The sequence below is a fragment of the Amblyomma americanum genome, chromosome 1 (assembly GCF_052857255.1).
Source record: "Amblyomma americanum isolate KBUSLIRL-KWMA chromosome 1, ASM5285725v1, whole genome shotgun sequence".
NCBI lineage: Eukaryota > Metazoa > Arthropoda > Arachnida > Ixodida > Ixodidae > Amblyomma > Amblyomma americanum.
Genome location: NC_135497.1, coordinates 422668615 through 422683327, shown reverse-complemented (window position 1 = coordinate 422683327; position 14713 = coordinate 422668615). Strand labels below are relative to the sequence as shown.

General features: G+C 46.3%; 1 pseudogene; it reads left to right on the top strand.

The window, feature by feature from the left end:
* The first annotated feature begins 11834 nt into the window (after positions 1–11834).
* Positions 11835–14415, top strand: LOC144124738 (uncharacterized; annotated as a pseudogene).
* Positions 14416–14713: the final 298 nt, after the last annotated feature.

Sequence of the window (14713 nt, the reverse complement as noted above, 5' to 3'; positions counted from 1 at the left end):
CATTACAAATTAAAAAAAAATTAGTAACATTCGCCTTGCACCTTATTTCGGTGACTGTTGGCTTCCTTAATATATATATATATAAGCAACCATGCCGCCGGTGGGATCCGAACCCACGACCTCCTAACATCGCGTCCGGTGCTCTACCAAGAAGGCTCCGCTACCGTATCTCACCCTTAAATTTTTATTTGCACAGGTCTGGGTTGGCGCTTAATCCCGTCTGTGTGTTCTGTGGTGAGCGCGAAACCATAGACCAATTTTTGTTGTTTTGTCGCCGATACACCATGATGTGAACACGGCTTTTACAGAAAGCACTACAAAAGCTTGGACTTTGTTTGAGCAGCCCAGTCATATTGTCGTTTGGAGCCACCATACTTGGGTACAGCCACAAGTCTGTTTTTACCGCCGTCCAAAATTTTTTAATGGAATCAAATCGACTACCTTGTTAATTTTTTTTCAATATTATTTTTATTCTTACAATTACCGGACCGTCACCTCCGTTCGGCTCGCGCGCCGGCCAAGCGGAGCGCTGAGCGGCTTGACGAGCGGGCCTCGCGCAAAGCCTTCTGGTCTTGCTCGACCGCGGCGCATTTGGATTTCCATGTTCGCCGCCGGTTCAGCAGTCGCAGACGCATGTGCTGCAACAACTTTCTCAAATTGGTGCAGCCTCGTCAAATCGTAAACCTCGAAAGCGGTTTACGATTCATGAGGACTTGTGCCTCTTGCGCGAGGTTGTTGCGGTAAATCCGTTTTCGAACCCCGGCATGTGGAAACATGCGTTGGATAACGTGGGGGCAGCGGTGCGGCGGGAGCTCACGCTACGAGCAGTGCGAGACCGAGTTGACTTGATCCTGGGCTATTTCCGTCAGCAAGACAGAGCAAACCTTAAAAAGTAAGTACTTGTGTGCCTAACTGGTGTCTGTGCTCTGCGTCTAGGTTACAAACGCCATGCGTTTTCTCAAAATACAATCTGATTTCCATCTCAGATCCGGCACAGAGGAGCAGTATGGCGAACTCCAACAGCTATTCCGAGAAGTATCTGACTTGGCTCGCGAATTCGAGTATGCGCCGCGAGCGCAGCCAAGAAAGGGCAATAGGACTGCGACATCAAAAATGCTGGTGTCAGCGCCCCTTTCAGATGCTGGTAAAAAGCGAGCCGCGCAATACTTGCGCGACGGTCATTGGAATTAATGGACACTGGGAGCAGCCAGACAGACGACATTCAGACAACCGGTAAGTGATGCAAGATGAGACAAGTGATGCAATCGTGCTTATACATGTTCCAAAGAAAGCCTTGTGGGCCGCTCTGCCTGGTGAGCTTCGAAGGCACAATGAATCGTGCACATCTTAAGCTGCATAGGAGAGCTGGTATAAAAACACGACATTCCTATTGTCATGTGCTTCTTAGGGATTACAGAGGTAAAAACTGTTCACAAGTTACAATTTTCCTGTGCATGACTTAACAACGGCGGTAACACCGAGCAGCTGCTAAATTTCGAAATGCTTGCACTTTAAGCGCCAACTCCAAGGGCCCTTTCTGGACGTATGCGCTCTTGGCGTACGCCAAAACCGCTCTGCGCATGCGCACTGTAGAAGACACCATCCAGCCTTGGCGAGGCGCCGATATCTATCCGTGCTAGATATCGGCGTCAGCGCATGGGCGCTCGCGTACGCGTCGGAAGACGGGTCCGGTTTATAACAATGGGAGGGTCGCCGGGCTCTCGGGGATTTTTTTTTTTCATGGATAGGTTCCCCGAACTTTTCTTCGCGGTTTAAGCTGTTCTTTCATCGCCCCCCTACCCCTTCTCTTCGCGGCTTGAAATTCTCTCCGTCGGCTCGAGAGGGGAAGCGAGCCAGCGCGAGGAACATGGAGATGCATGCCCCTTTTCGACGCCCGTTCTGGCGTACGCCAAGAGCGCCGATGCTGGACGCGTACGCCCAGGAAGGGCCCTTGGAGTTGAGTGATGAACACTCAACATGAGTTACTGCTAGTGTAGTTGATGCAGTTTCATTATTGTTGTTCACCCTTACAATGTGCAGAAAGAGACGAGTGGAGCTAAAATAAAGCTTTCTTTTTCATCTTGAATCACTTGCTCATTTTTCATTCTCTGAACGTTGTGGTCATCCCAACAGATGTATGCACTGTGGCAGGACCAAAGCATACATTGCTTCCCGCAAGTTTCATTTAGTAGTGGTTTTGTCGACACCTTAAAACTGCAGTGGAATTATATATTTTTTCCTGCGGGTGCTAGGTCAGCGGCTTCCCAGCTGCTCATATCACTAGGCGACCCAGAGCAGGAGCCCCACTTGTCGCCGCACAGCCCACAGTCTGTCCACGCTGAGCAGATTGATGTGGCAGACAGCCATTCCGACACTGATGACAGTGCTGTTCCTGGAGCACGTCCAGCAAGAGTGCAGCCACCGCGAAAGCGGCAGCGTGTGCAAGATATGCCCAAAGGTAAAAGCATATAAAAATACTGCGCGCTGATCAGGGGCTGCACACGGACAGTGCTTTGGCATCATGATGCTTATTACAGATGTAATGAGCAAGAAATAGGCAATTGGCAGATCATATGCATTCTTTTTCATACAACAAGGTGCTACGTAATTTCATTGTGTGACCTTATTTAGGTACTCTGCGTGAGATTTTTGTGACGAGCAGTGATTTGAATATGAATGCAGTGTTCGTATAGAGACATGTGCATTTCAAAGGAGTGGGCCTAAACCCGGTAACGGTTTATATTTTTTAAGATAAATCACAGTCAAAGAGGAACACAAATAGCTGGCAGTTCCAAGCTGGCAGTTCCAGCTTGGCTCATTCCTTCCACGTTGCTGCGCATGGCAGAGTACAAAGATGTATCCAGGCTTTGCATGTTCACATACTGCAGATAGGGCAAATAAAAGCAGTTGGTAATCTCAAAGAATGTAAGCTGAAAAAAATCAGAGCAATTAGTTGCAGACCGTACCTATAGTCTTTGTAAAACTCCAGCCCGAAAAAGTTTGCGCTGTACACGGTTCTTGCGATGTCCCATCAAGTCACCATGCCCCTCACTCCTAACCCTGCAATGCCCTTGAGTTTCTGTAAGATTTGTGCACCCCTCAATATGAACGCATCTTGAAAGTTGGCCTTGATAGCTGGGCATATTTCACAGGTGCCACACGCCTTATTTACTCCTTTGCACAGTGTTATAGGCAAATTTTTATCGTTTCCACGCATAAGACTGTTTTCATGTATAAGAGATGTGAAGTGTGTTTGAGATTTGCAGTTTGTCCCATGACTGGATTTACATGACAGATTACATGAGTACGTCAAGAACATTCTCACAGCTGTTGACAAAAATGTTTCCCCTTTGTTGTCCTGGCAGGAATTCGAGGGCTGCAAGCATTGGGAGTAGAACTCCTGGCCAGGCGCGAGGAGCATGAGTTTTTCATTGAAAAAAATATTGTCCTAGCCAAGCAGCAGCTCGCCCTTGAAGAACGCAAGGTACGGCTTGAAGATGATAAGTACAGGCAGCAGTCGCAATGCTTCGTGGGCATCCTGAAGCGCCTGGAACGAATTGATCAGTCCTTGGACATTATTCAAGAACCGTGATTAATAAACAACCATTAACACATATTGTTTCATATTGCCACATGTGTTATAGCAATTATACGTGCCCTCCTCGGTGATTACAGCAGCACTGTCATGTCTTGGGCTCCTGTTTTGTACATAGCTGTTATAGCCACAAATACTCATCATTCATTTCATGCTTCCAACTGAAATTTTTTTCTTTCAATGCAATTAGATGTGTTGAATGGAGGAGATAAATTAATGTATTTTCTGGGAGCATACCCGTGGCCTAGATACTAAAAAAAGTATTGCCATTTATGTGGTTGCCTCTGTAAACGACCCTTTCCTGTGTTGGAGTAGGTAGTGTTGGTGCAGTACTTGTGCACAAAAGAACTTCATAAAGTTACATCTTGATCACAGTCAAGTAATACATCGCTTCACATGCCACAACTGCGCCAGTATTAATGTGCACAGGTCAAGAAGGCTGTGAAGCCTTTAGTGCATCGTTCTCTTGAGAACGGTGCAAAATGGACCAACGAGGGAACACTTCAAGACCAGATTGTCCGTAACTGCCCAATCCTCTTGTTTTGTTGACGAAAGTGGAATTCACAGGTGCTGAAAATATACAGAAAAATTTATTTAAATGAAATTGGAATGTGCGATTTTCCTTAAAACAGGCTTACAAGGCCTCAAAAGCAACAGGATGAACTTTTAAGGGCGAGAAATATGGGAATGTGTAGCCGTAGACACGGGGGACTAGCTATTAATGCAGCTGAGAAACAAGGTAGGTTTCTAGGCTTGGTTGCTCAAGACCGAAGTACTGCGCCACTTGAGATCCATACAAACGCGTGTGGCAGTTGGCCAGAATTGCGCTCATTCGGTACATTCGAGGCAAATTCTGTAGATGAAGTTTCTGATTCTTCCTGAAGTCTAGGAAAGCAAACAGTTCTGCGATTTTCCCAAAGCCCCACTCAACTGCCTGCCTCACTCTATTCATTTCCTTATTAAATGCCTGCTGCCGCGCATTCAAGGCTGCTCCACCGTATGGCTTTTACAGTAGTGGCCTCAAACGGTATGCAGGGTCTCCGCAAAGGCAGTAACTGCGTCCATGCACAAGCTTTTCCAACTTATGGTAAGTTCTGCTCTTTCGCAGGATAGCTGACAGATAAACAAGTATAAATTGTACTGCTCTTTCTTTTCATTTTCCTCCTAATAAGTGCAAAATATGGTTTCTGCTACAAGCAAGCCAATCAATGCTCATCAAGAAACTCACCAGCATCATGTCGGCTGCCGATGTACGGCCCATTCAGCTGGACAATGATGCCGTTTGGGCACATAATTGCCTGGTATTTCACCGCGTGGATGCGTTTGTGGCCGGAGAAAAAATGTTTTTGGCTCGTCGATGGCCTGCAGATGGCCCTCGCGGTCCCATCAATGAACCCCCAACAGTTGCTATGGGGGGGCTCCTTTGGAGTACACGGCCTGCAATGTAAACAATGTATATAGCTACTATCGTAGAATTTCGGAAGAATTTCTTACCTGAGAAAATTAGCCCAGTGTTGGCAAATCGAGCCACGCGTGATTATTGGCGTCTTGTAGGAGGTGCAGGAAATTGTCCTGAATGTGCGAGAGCACGCTGCTTGTGGCTGATGAAATGACTGAATAGTGGCGGCCGAAAAGTTGCTCCAACTCACACAGCCTGTTCGGATCTGTCAGGCGCCGCAGAGTAATGCATGCAGAGGGCTTCTGCTCCAGTGACGGACATTCTTTGCGGTGTCGAGATGATCTCGGGCAGAAGAAGGGCACTTTGAAGTCAGCTTAAATCGTTTTTCTCAAACCGAAAATATGAGCGGAGGAGTCCACTGTCCATCGTGTCTATGTGCTGTGTTGAGGTAGCCATCAGCAGAGGGCGGATCCCGTCGGGTCACAGAAAATATTTCTGAGAGCAATAAATCTTCAATATCGCGCCAGGAAAGTTGATTGAGTAAAACTGGATCCTGTAACACACTCTGCATTGTGGGCATGACGGCGAGTGGTCACAACTAAAAGCACGAAAACTTGCGAACGGAAGTGCATGTAACAAGACGCCAGTAACTAGCAAAGCCGAAAGAACACTCAGTCTGACTATTTTCTGGCTCCTCATGTCTCGTAACAGTGCTCGATAACAAAACTGACATTATTTGTTCAAGAACAACATACATCAGAAGCATTTTGCTGACTATGTCTAGCAACGAACATTCTTTTCTATATTGTTGGGCGCTACGAGAAATTTTTAATATATTTTTAAAATGTAGTTCCACTTTTTAACACCAGGCGCCCTATGTGCAGCTCGCCGCTAACTCCGGTCAGCTAAAATAAAAATCGTCTGAAAGAATTTGGCGCTGTAAACCAAGGATAACTCCCGGCTGCTGATGTCACTTGCACGACGTGATGTCGTATGCCATGTTTTCGCGCGAAAGCCCGGCACCGCGCGTCGCCGCGGGGTGCGAAAGTGGGAATTTTTAAAAATGTATTGTAAATTTCCCACCCGCTTTTGAGGTCTCGTACGCGGCGTGGATGCTCGGTAGCCTGTACTCTGCATAGTGCAAGCATTTTAAAGCCAAGCTCAAACACCCCTTTATGGGGCGTTTTAACTAACATAATTTTATATTCAAGGAAGAAAGGACGGGTGTTGGCTGTGAAACTGATTCCAGCTACGTGCGTTATTGAGTTGTTCTGTAACCCAAATAATTTATTGCGGTTTGTTTTGGTGTTGTTCCCAAAACCAGATGGCAGTAGTTAAATTAGTAATTTAAGTTGGAATTAAGTAGGAGTGCATTCCTAGGAGTTAAGTTTAAGTAGGAGTGAAATGAACGTTTAGTTTTAAACTAAGCTTGCACAAATGCAGGCGAAGTTATAACACTTGGGAAGGCGTATTTGTTTCACATCGCAGTCTCTTAGCCAATATAACTGTATGATAACAAAGCCAATTTTCTTCTTGTTTGAGTCGTGTTCATGGTTGCATCTCACTCTGCCAGCTAGCTTCACTAGACCATATGCGAAATGCGCAGCGCCATCTCGTTCACAAGTTGAGAGTTAGGTCCGCCATCTTGGTAACGGCGAGGAAGCAGCATAACCGCCATTACTAGAGTGTACTAGAATGTTTTGAGTGGCGCGACCAGCCGCCGCGGAGAGGGCCGGTGAGCGTGGAAGTTGGCGGTGGCGCTGCAGTCAACCGCACTTGAATGCGTCTCCGCGGTCAGCCTGCCGTTTGCTGCCGCGCACGGAAGTCGCTGCGCAATTAATGCCCGCTTGATGTTCATATTAATGCATCGTTCCTCTTTAGTAAAATTAATTATGCAAATGCTGTGACCTCACGCACCCCATAAAAAAAACTCCAAAAAATGCGTAGCAGTAAGTGAAATGCCTGGAATTTTACACAGGAGCTCCCTTCCCTGTGTAGATCCACGATCTTCCTTAGTTTGCACGACGCTGCGACACGGAATTACGTAACAGCTTAGCGGAATGCAGTGACTGCGATGTTGTTGCCATAATGCCATGGCACACACGACGGGGAATAGGCCGGGGTTCGGCGAGCAGCGTGCCGCGGTCGCATGGAACGCTTTCGTTGTCGTCTTTTAGCGCACGTAGTTTTCTAGAAGGGCGAGCTAGTGGACTTACTGCAGCATCAGTGCAAGTAAAGCCTTTGTAAAAAACTTAAGAGTCGACGGGGTTCGCTTCCGAGCCACATCGCGTAGCTGGTAATGCATTTCCAGCGTTCCATATTTCCTGAAGGTAATATTTTTGGTCCCGTTACCTCCAATGGGCTGAACGCCGAAAAGTGCTACAGGAGCCCCACTACACGGCCGAGAAGCAAACACCGTGAGCTGAGCTCTTGACAAAGGCTGTACCTAGTAAAAGTGCAGTTCTCGTTCATATATCTAATAGCAACTTTCCATGAACTTGAGAGAAGCGCCAATAATAGGTCAGGCAAAGTTTGTGCACGGAAACCCAGTATTAAGGCCGCAGTAGCCCCCCGCTTAAAAAAAATACAATATGCATGACACAACTAATTTTATTTACATATACTGTGCCCCAACTCAGTCCTCAACAAAATCTTGCATCTCCTACACACGGCTCAACTTTAAATGCTGCTGTGCTTTCCTTCGGGCAAAGTCACGAGACTTGTTGAGACCTTTGACAAAAAAATGCATTCTAGTCATAAGATAAAACCCAGTCAAATTCGAGGTGAGCTCCTTGAAGTGCTGATCACATCCAATACGGTTCATTCCTGTCTTGTTCAGAAGAGCAAGCACATCCATAATGCTGTCGTGATGCAGTTCTCTAGAGCTAAAACATCCTGTGAAAATGTCCTCGAGCTGACTGATAAATTTGAAGAGGCTCAATGTGGGGTAGAGCAAGCCACCAAAATCGCATGCGTTTGTAAATGTGGCCGCAGTCAAATTTTTGCCATCGGGAGCTGGTAACAGAAGCTGATCCATGCACACATGACATTTTGTTTTCAAGACGCACTTCCTTGCCACATACCCTGCAATATAGTACGTAAGCCTTGAGTCAGTCCTCTGGTTGTTATAACAATGTTCTGTCATAGCTTCTTTGTTGCTAAGAACTCTTTCTGCCTCATCAAGATTACCCATGTTGATCAGCATATCAACAAGTTTCTGCTCCTTTTGTGAACCTGCCGCTTGGTCCTTGACTGAAAGAAGCGAGCTAACCATAACCTCAGGCACATTTGACCCAGAGACTCTCTTTGCCAGATTATAATAATTGAGGCAGTTGATGGTAATTAGGAATTGCTGTGGGCTTGGGTGGGCATTACACCCCGACGACTGCCTTACTATGCCAAATGTGCTCTCGAGCTTGTCTTGGCTCAGGCGTGATGTCATCACATATGAAAAGCCAAGCTCTGAATGTGCATAAGTCAACAGCTCCAAGGTACTTGTAAGAGTGACTCTCAGTCCTTCAGCTGTTGATTCACTCAGGAACTTCCCCTTCTTTGCATGAGCTTCCCACTTATTCAAGAAGTCCAGGAAATTCACAAGCTCCTGCGCTGCAGGTGAGTCTGGCTTCAGTGCTTCAGATGGGAAACGTGACGTCATTGTGGTGATCAAGGACTCCATCCTCCTGTAGAAAAGTAACCATAATTGGTTTTAAGTTTGCTGAATTGACGGTATCAATCATGAAAATGATGTGACATTGCAGATAAAGAAAATGCCAAAAACATCTAAGCATTGAAAAAAATGGCAATACTATATTGAATTATAGCCACAGTAGCTGCACTTCGACGAAGAACGTGAAATGCAAAATAGCCCATGTGCTGTACAACATGAGTGCCCTTTAAAAATCCCTAAGTGGTGATCTCGTATAACCCATGTCACTTTTGGATGTTGGAATAAATAGGCCTTTTACAAAGGGACAGGATAAGAATGCAAAAGCAAGCGCAAGATGATAATTTCGAATATCAATAGGAGGGCTGAATTAGCAATACACACCGGAAAAACATCTGTGTTGCTGCAATGTTTCCACAACGTTTTTCAAGCTGGGGCTTGTAGAGATGCAGGCCTCTTAGAGTGTCCGAGCTGAACAGCTGAAAAGAGGCTCAAGATGCACTTTTGTCAGTCGGGGCATTGCCTTCAGTGTTATATTGTTTGCGTCTAGATTGAGGGCTTCCTTAAGTGGCTCCAGGGATACCTATATGAAAAAATCAAAATGAGGACGAACAGAAATGACCTATTACATCTTGTGTTGTGATGCAATGCAAAATAAAAATGTTCATGCTCATATGAACCACAAGCGCTCAACACAATTTATAGCCATATTATAGACAGTCATGCCTGCGCCAGGGCGCAAAACATGGTGCACCAAAGCTATAGTGATGCCTACCATTGTTTATTATGAGAAATGAACTTACTGTTCCGTCTGGTGTGTCGAAGGTTGTTTGCAGAAGCCGATTGCGAAGGTTCTTCACCAGATGAGGAAAGTCCGACAGGAAATGTAGGAAACGTTTGTTGTCCAATGGGTGGACCCTCTTTGCTACTATTTCCTTTGCTGTTGCCTTCACACCCATCACTCGCCACATCTTCCGATTCCATGGCGCAGCATCACATGTCACATAATCAACAAACAGACCGGCTTGCTCAGCGAGAACTGTGGCGTCAAGGATAATCTTTGCAAGAAGATCTCCTTTGATGTTGGTATGGGTTGCAAATGTGCCCAAGATCTGAGTACACTTTCCAACTAAAGGAACGAACATAACCACAAGCCCATGATTTGACCGCAGATGTACCTGCTCCTTCGGTGTGTAAGGGCCCAAGTCCACGAAGCCAGCAACTTTGCCAGCACTGTCAATGGAGAGGTGCTCGGATAGAGACATCTCGTCTACAATCAGCCCGCCGTGACACCTGAAAGGGTCCATTACAGAGGTTTTCTTCTTCAGTGCTTCCAGCATGTTCTGATTGAACCCAAAACTGCCCATGTAATTTGACAAATACTTTCTGATGGTACATCTGCTTGGAAGCACGAGGATGTTTTGTCTGCGTATGTATTCATAAAGCCAGGGCTTCGCATCTTCAGGAGAATGCACTCAAGCATCCACTCTTTGTCGTATGACATGCCTCGAGTGCTTTTTCTTTTTGCAGCTTGAAAGAACTGTTTTACAGCTAGCTGTTGCTTAGGGGTCAAAGATTGAATTCTGTCCTGCAGAATGCTCTCGGCGGTGGCTGCAGCAGCTTTCTTCATGCTAGCGATAACACAACATAGTGTTTTAACCTTTGATTCAAGTCTCTTAGCTTTTTTGTTCGACGCTCGGAGTTTGCACAAATTGCTGCAAGTAGTTTTTGTCACTCGGCATTTCAGGCGTGACTTTCTCGTCTGTAGGGTCTTGCGGAGGTACTTGCAGTGTATGCAAGGCAACCCTGTAAAAAAATAGAAAAAAAATTGATCCTTAAATTGCCTTACAAAATGTGATACAGTACTCTTTAATATTTCTTGTCACATGATAAAACTTGCTGAAGCAGGTATGGCGATATAAATTGCTTATTTGGGGTAGTTTTACTTAAATGTATCACGTGTGCTCTACATTTCATGAAATAAGAACATTTCAATCTTACCAGCATCTGGTGATCTCCCTGAGCAGTTCACACTGAAGAGGGTTCCTCTTCTTGACTGGATTTATGCATGAAGAGCTTTCGTGAGCTCACACGCAGCCACAAACGACGCTTCCGCCGCTCCACAGCACACAGGAATGTTTGCAGTACTTTGCAAGAGCTCTGTTGCTTCTTGCATGGTCATCAAACGACACTTATTTACCAGCTTTTCTGACACAAACACTTTACACTCGACGCTGTCCTGGCTTGAGCAATCAAAAAACACGGCTCTGTCGATTGCGAGCTCGTTTGAGCGGGAGTCCAATGTGCAGGCCACGTATGACACTCCAGGAAAGTTTGGAAATTCATGCGGTGCCCATGACTTCGAAGGAAGTGCGAGGTTGCGAAGATCACCTAGACCAACGCAGTCAGCACTAGCATCGTTTCCTTCTTGTCCTACTGCACCACGATCAATGTCGTCTGATCGAGTAGGAGATAAAGCATCCGTGCGACGACGCTTTATCTTCTTTTCAGGAGTCACTATTTGTCGTCGTTTCCTCTCTGGCCTCGGTGCCGGTGTTTTCACGCTCAGGTAGTTGGGCAAGTTCGGCAAGATTGTCGGCACCGCATCGGGGGAAAGAGTTGGTGATCCTCTAGGAATTCGCAATTCAGCACCATTCACAATGTGCACATAGTCTCTTATTATGAAACGCGACTCAAAATGCAGCTCACACACTGCACAGTCGACGTCGAGTGCTTTGTCAGACCTGTGTAAATTCCGTTGCCAAACCAGTCGCCGTTCTTCGTCAGCAGGAGCTTTGAAAAGGGAGAGCTTGCGGTTATGTCCAGTTCGAGCATATCCCGTCTTGCACCCTGGCGCGTAGCAGTGATTTAGACGTCGCTTGGGAGGCATCACAGGTGAAGAGCGGGCCAGCACAGATTTCTCGGTAGGAAGAACTGCCAAAACCAAGCACAACAACCATTCACAGCAAGCAAGGGTCTTCAAGTGCGGGCGACGACAGCGCCGCCGCAACTTTCTACACAAGTGGGGGCCTCGGCGAACAATAGAACCGGTCTCCGCTCCTTCCACTCAAAACATTCTAGTACACTCTACCATTACTCTATGGGAAGCGGAGACTGTATGCGCAAGGCCCGCGCGGATTCACAAGCCGCAGATCGACCCACATGGTATAGCGAAAATGCCGACGCACTGCTGTGTCCCCTGGTGTAAACCGCGAGGACCCAAGGATCCAGGCGGTAACAAGGTGCGTGGTATTTACTTTCACACCCGTGTTAATCCGTGCCCAGGAGGTAGGGAAACATCGGACGTACCCGGTATCCCTTATTAATAGTCGTCTCGGTGAAAAAAAAAGATAAATAGCACCGAATTGACTACAAATGACAATACCGCTTAGGGAAGTACCGTGTTGTACCTTAACCGATGTTAGTGAAAGTTGTGAAAGGCTTCCTTTCCTTCTCGCGTCAACCCCGCTGTGTGCCCGTGTTATCTGCATGTACAGCAGCACGACTTTTTTTTTACCCAACAGCCGTGACAGCAGCCGTGTCGTTAGAGCAAATTCAGATGCTGTGAATGTGCAAAGGCTGTAAATATTATGGACATGGCGCTCGCTCTTGTAAGCCCGTGGTCACAAGGGCGTGCATTAATGCCGAGCTTTGCTCAGGTACAGGCTAACATTCGCTCCGCGATTGAGATGCCGGATAGTGCGGATAAAGCGGTGGACGCACATTATCGCGCCGGTGACACACGGGGACTTACGATCGTGATCAATTATCGCTCTTACGCGGTCCAACTATCCGAAACGCACTGAGTTTGCCGAGTTCTAGCGCACAACACGATCGCCTACGACTGCGGCCGATCGCAATTTGTTTAATAATCCGCATCGCGATCGAAAGTGCCCGCTGGACAAATATTCATTTTGACGACAACAGCCTGGTAACAAACACTTGCACCGTTGCGGTTCAGCTATGTTTATTATCAGGCGGAGTATTTTTAAATGTCGCGTGCTGGTAAAATATTCATGTATAGCAAATATAGATTACTGATGAATTATTTGTTGATACAGGTTTTAACTACATGTACAACTCTTGAAACTTGCAGGTTTCTTGACGCTTCCCAAGAGATGCCACATTATACAAAAAGTGGATCATCGCCATCAAGCGCGACAAAAGGAAATACTTCAAGGTAACAAAATGCACAAGAGTGTGTTCAAGGCATTTCCTGCCATCAGACTTTATTCCTGGTGTATCATGCGACAACAACTTACTGCGACAAACAGCCTGCCCCAGTGTGTTCAGCTTTGGCAAAAAGCAACAGCTTCGCAAATCACCCAAGAAGCGAACATTGAGCGCCTGTCCACAAGCACATCAGATTTCAGATCAAGCTGTTGCTCAAGCACTGACTGTAGAAGACAGTGCAGCAGAATTTTTTGGGGACCAGTCTACTGATCGATCGTCTGCAGCAGCTCTAGAGTCCGAAGCACCTGAAACAGAGAGAGACACCGCCAGCTGTTCACCTGCTTCTGGTACAACCCCTTTATTAGGTAGTGGCGAGCCTATCAGTGAAGTAGAATGTCTCGAGGGTGTGGTTGCCGCACAGGCAAATGAAATAGACAGACATAAATATGAATGTGAAGTCCTCCAGGAGCAGCTGCTCCAGACGAAGAAAGAGTTGAACTTTTCACTCCAAGAAAATCGCCGCCTCATTGCACGCCTTGAAGAAAAAGAAATTAGAACAAGCTTTAGCATTGACCGTTTTAAACATTCAAATGAGGACTGCCTTGCTTACACAGGAATACCATCATACCAGCACTTCCTGGCATTGATGGCTTACATCAACCCCGGAAAGAATGGGAGTAATGTTTTGAGGAATGCTGGCATCAAAGCCAGAGGAGGCCGACGGCGGAAGCTGACGGCAGAAAATGAACTGTTCCTCGTACTTGTAAGGCTTCGTCTCAGCCTCTTCGAGCATGGCCTGGCACACTTATTTGGGATCACTCAGTCAACAGTGTCCCGTATATGTGTCATGGATTAACTTCATGTACATAAGGCTCTGAAAACTACCACTCTGGGTATCAAGAGCTGTAATAGACGCAACAATGCCTGCAGCATTCAGCACGTATCCAGCAACAAGGGTTGTTTTGGATGCAACAGAGATAAAGTGTGAGGTGCCCTCCTCACTGTCTCTCCAGTCGAGCTCCTACTCTACTTACAAGACTTCAAATACCTTTAAAGGCCTCATTGGTGTTTCACCAAACGGCTTAGTGAGCTTTGTGTCAGAGCTGTACACAGGCAGACAGGGAAGCCGTACTGAAAAGTGGATTTCTGAACCTCAAGTTTGACAAAAATGATTCTGTCATGGCAGACAAGGGGTTCTTGATTGATGACCTTTTGGCAAGCAAAAATGTTAAGCTGAACATTCCACCATTTCTGCACAGGAATGCCCTTTCTGAACAGCAAGTCAGAGAAACTAAGGAGATTGCTTCATTGAGGATCCATGTAGAAAGGAGAATAAGAAGGGTCAAATCATTTCATATATTTGATCGGCCGATCCCACTCACACTGGCTCCCATAATCAATCAAATCAGGACTGTGGCTGCTATTCTCACAAACTTTCAAAGCCATTTGAGCAAACCTTCACAACCAAGCAGGCAACAGCTGGCACCTCCAACAGAGCTAATGAATGAATAACTTAAAGGATGACCTCTATTCACTGCCTCAAACCATGCAGCAAGATAACACAGGAGCAGAAACTTCCCTCACCCCCACAATTAGAGGGCACAAGGACTAGAGTATTACGACTCAGATTCTGTGCAATCCTGTACGAAAAACAAGTGTAATAAAGAAAAACTAGAGTGGTGCACTAAACTGTGCTGTACTGATGGGTCACACTCATGAAAGCGACCACTTGGCACCTAGAAGAATGACCAAAATTTTGCTCCTTAAAAAGGGCTGGTGCCATCGTGGCGGTAGGAAGAATTTCGGTTCATTTTGTTTGGGAAGTGGCCACAAAATGCAGGCTTGCATACTAGGCAGGCGTGCCTGTTTTAATACGTTTGCA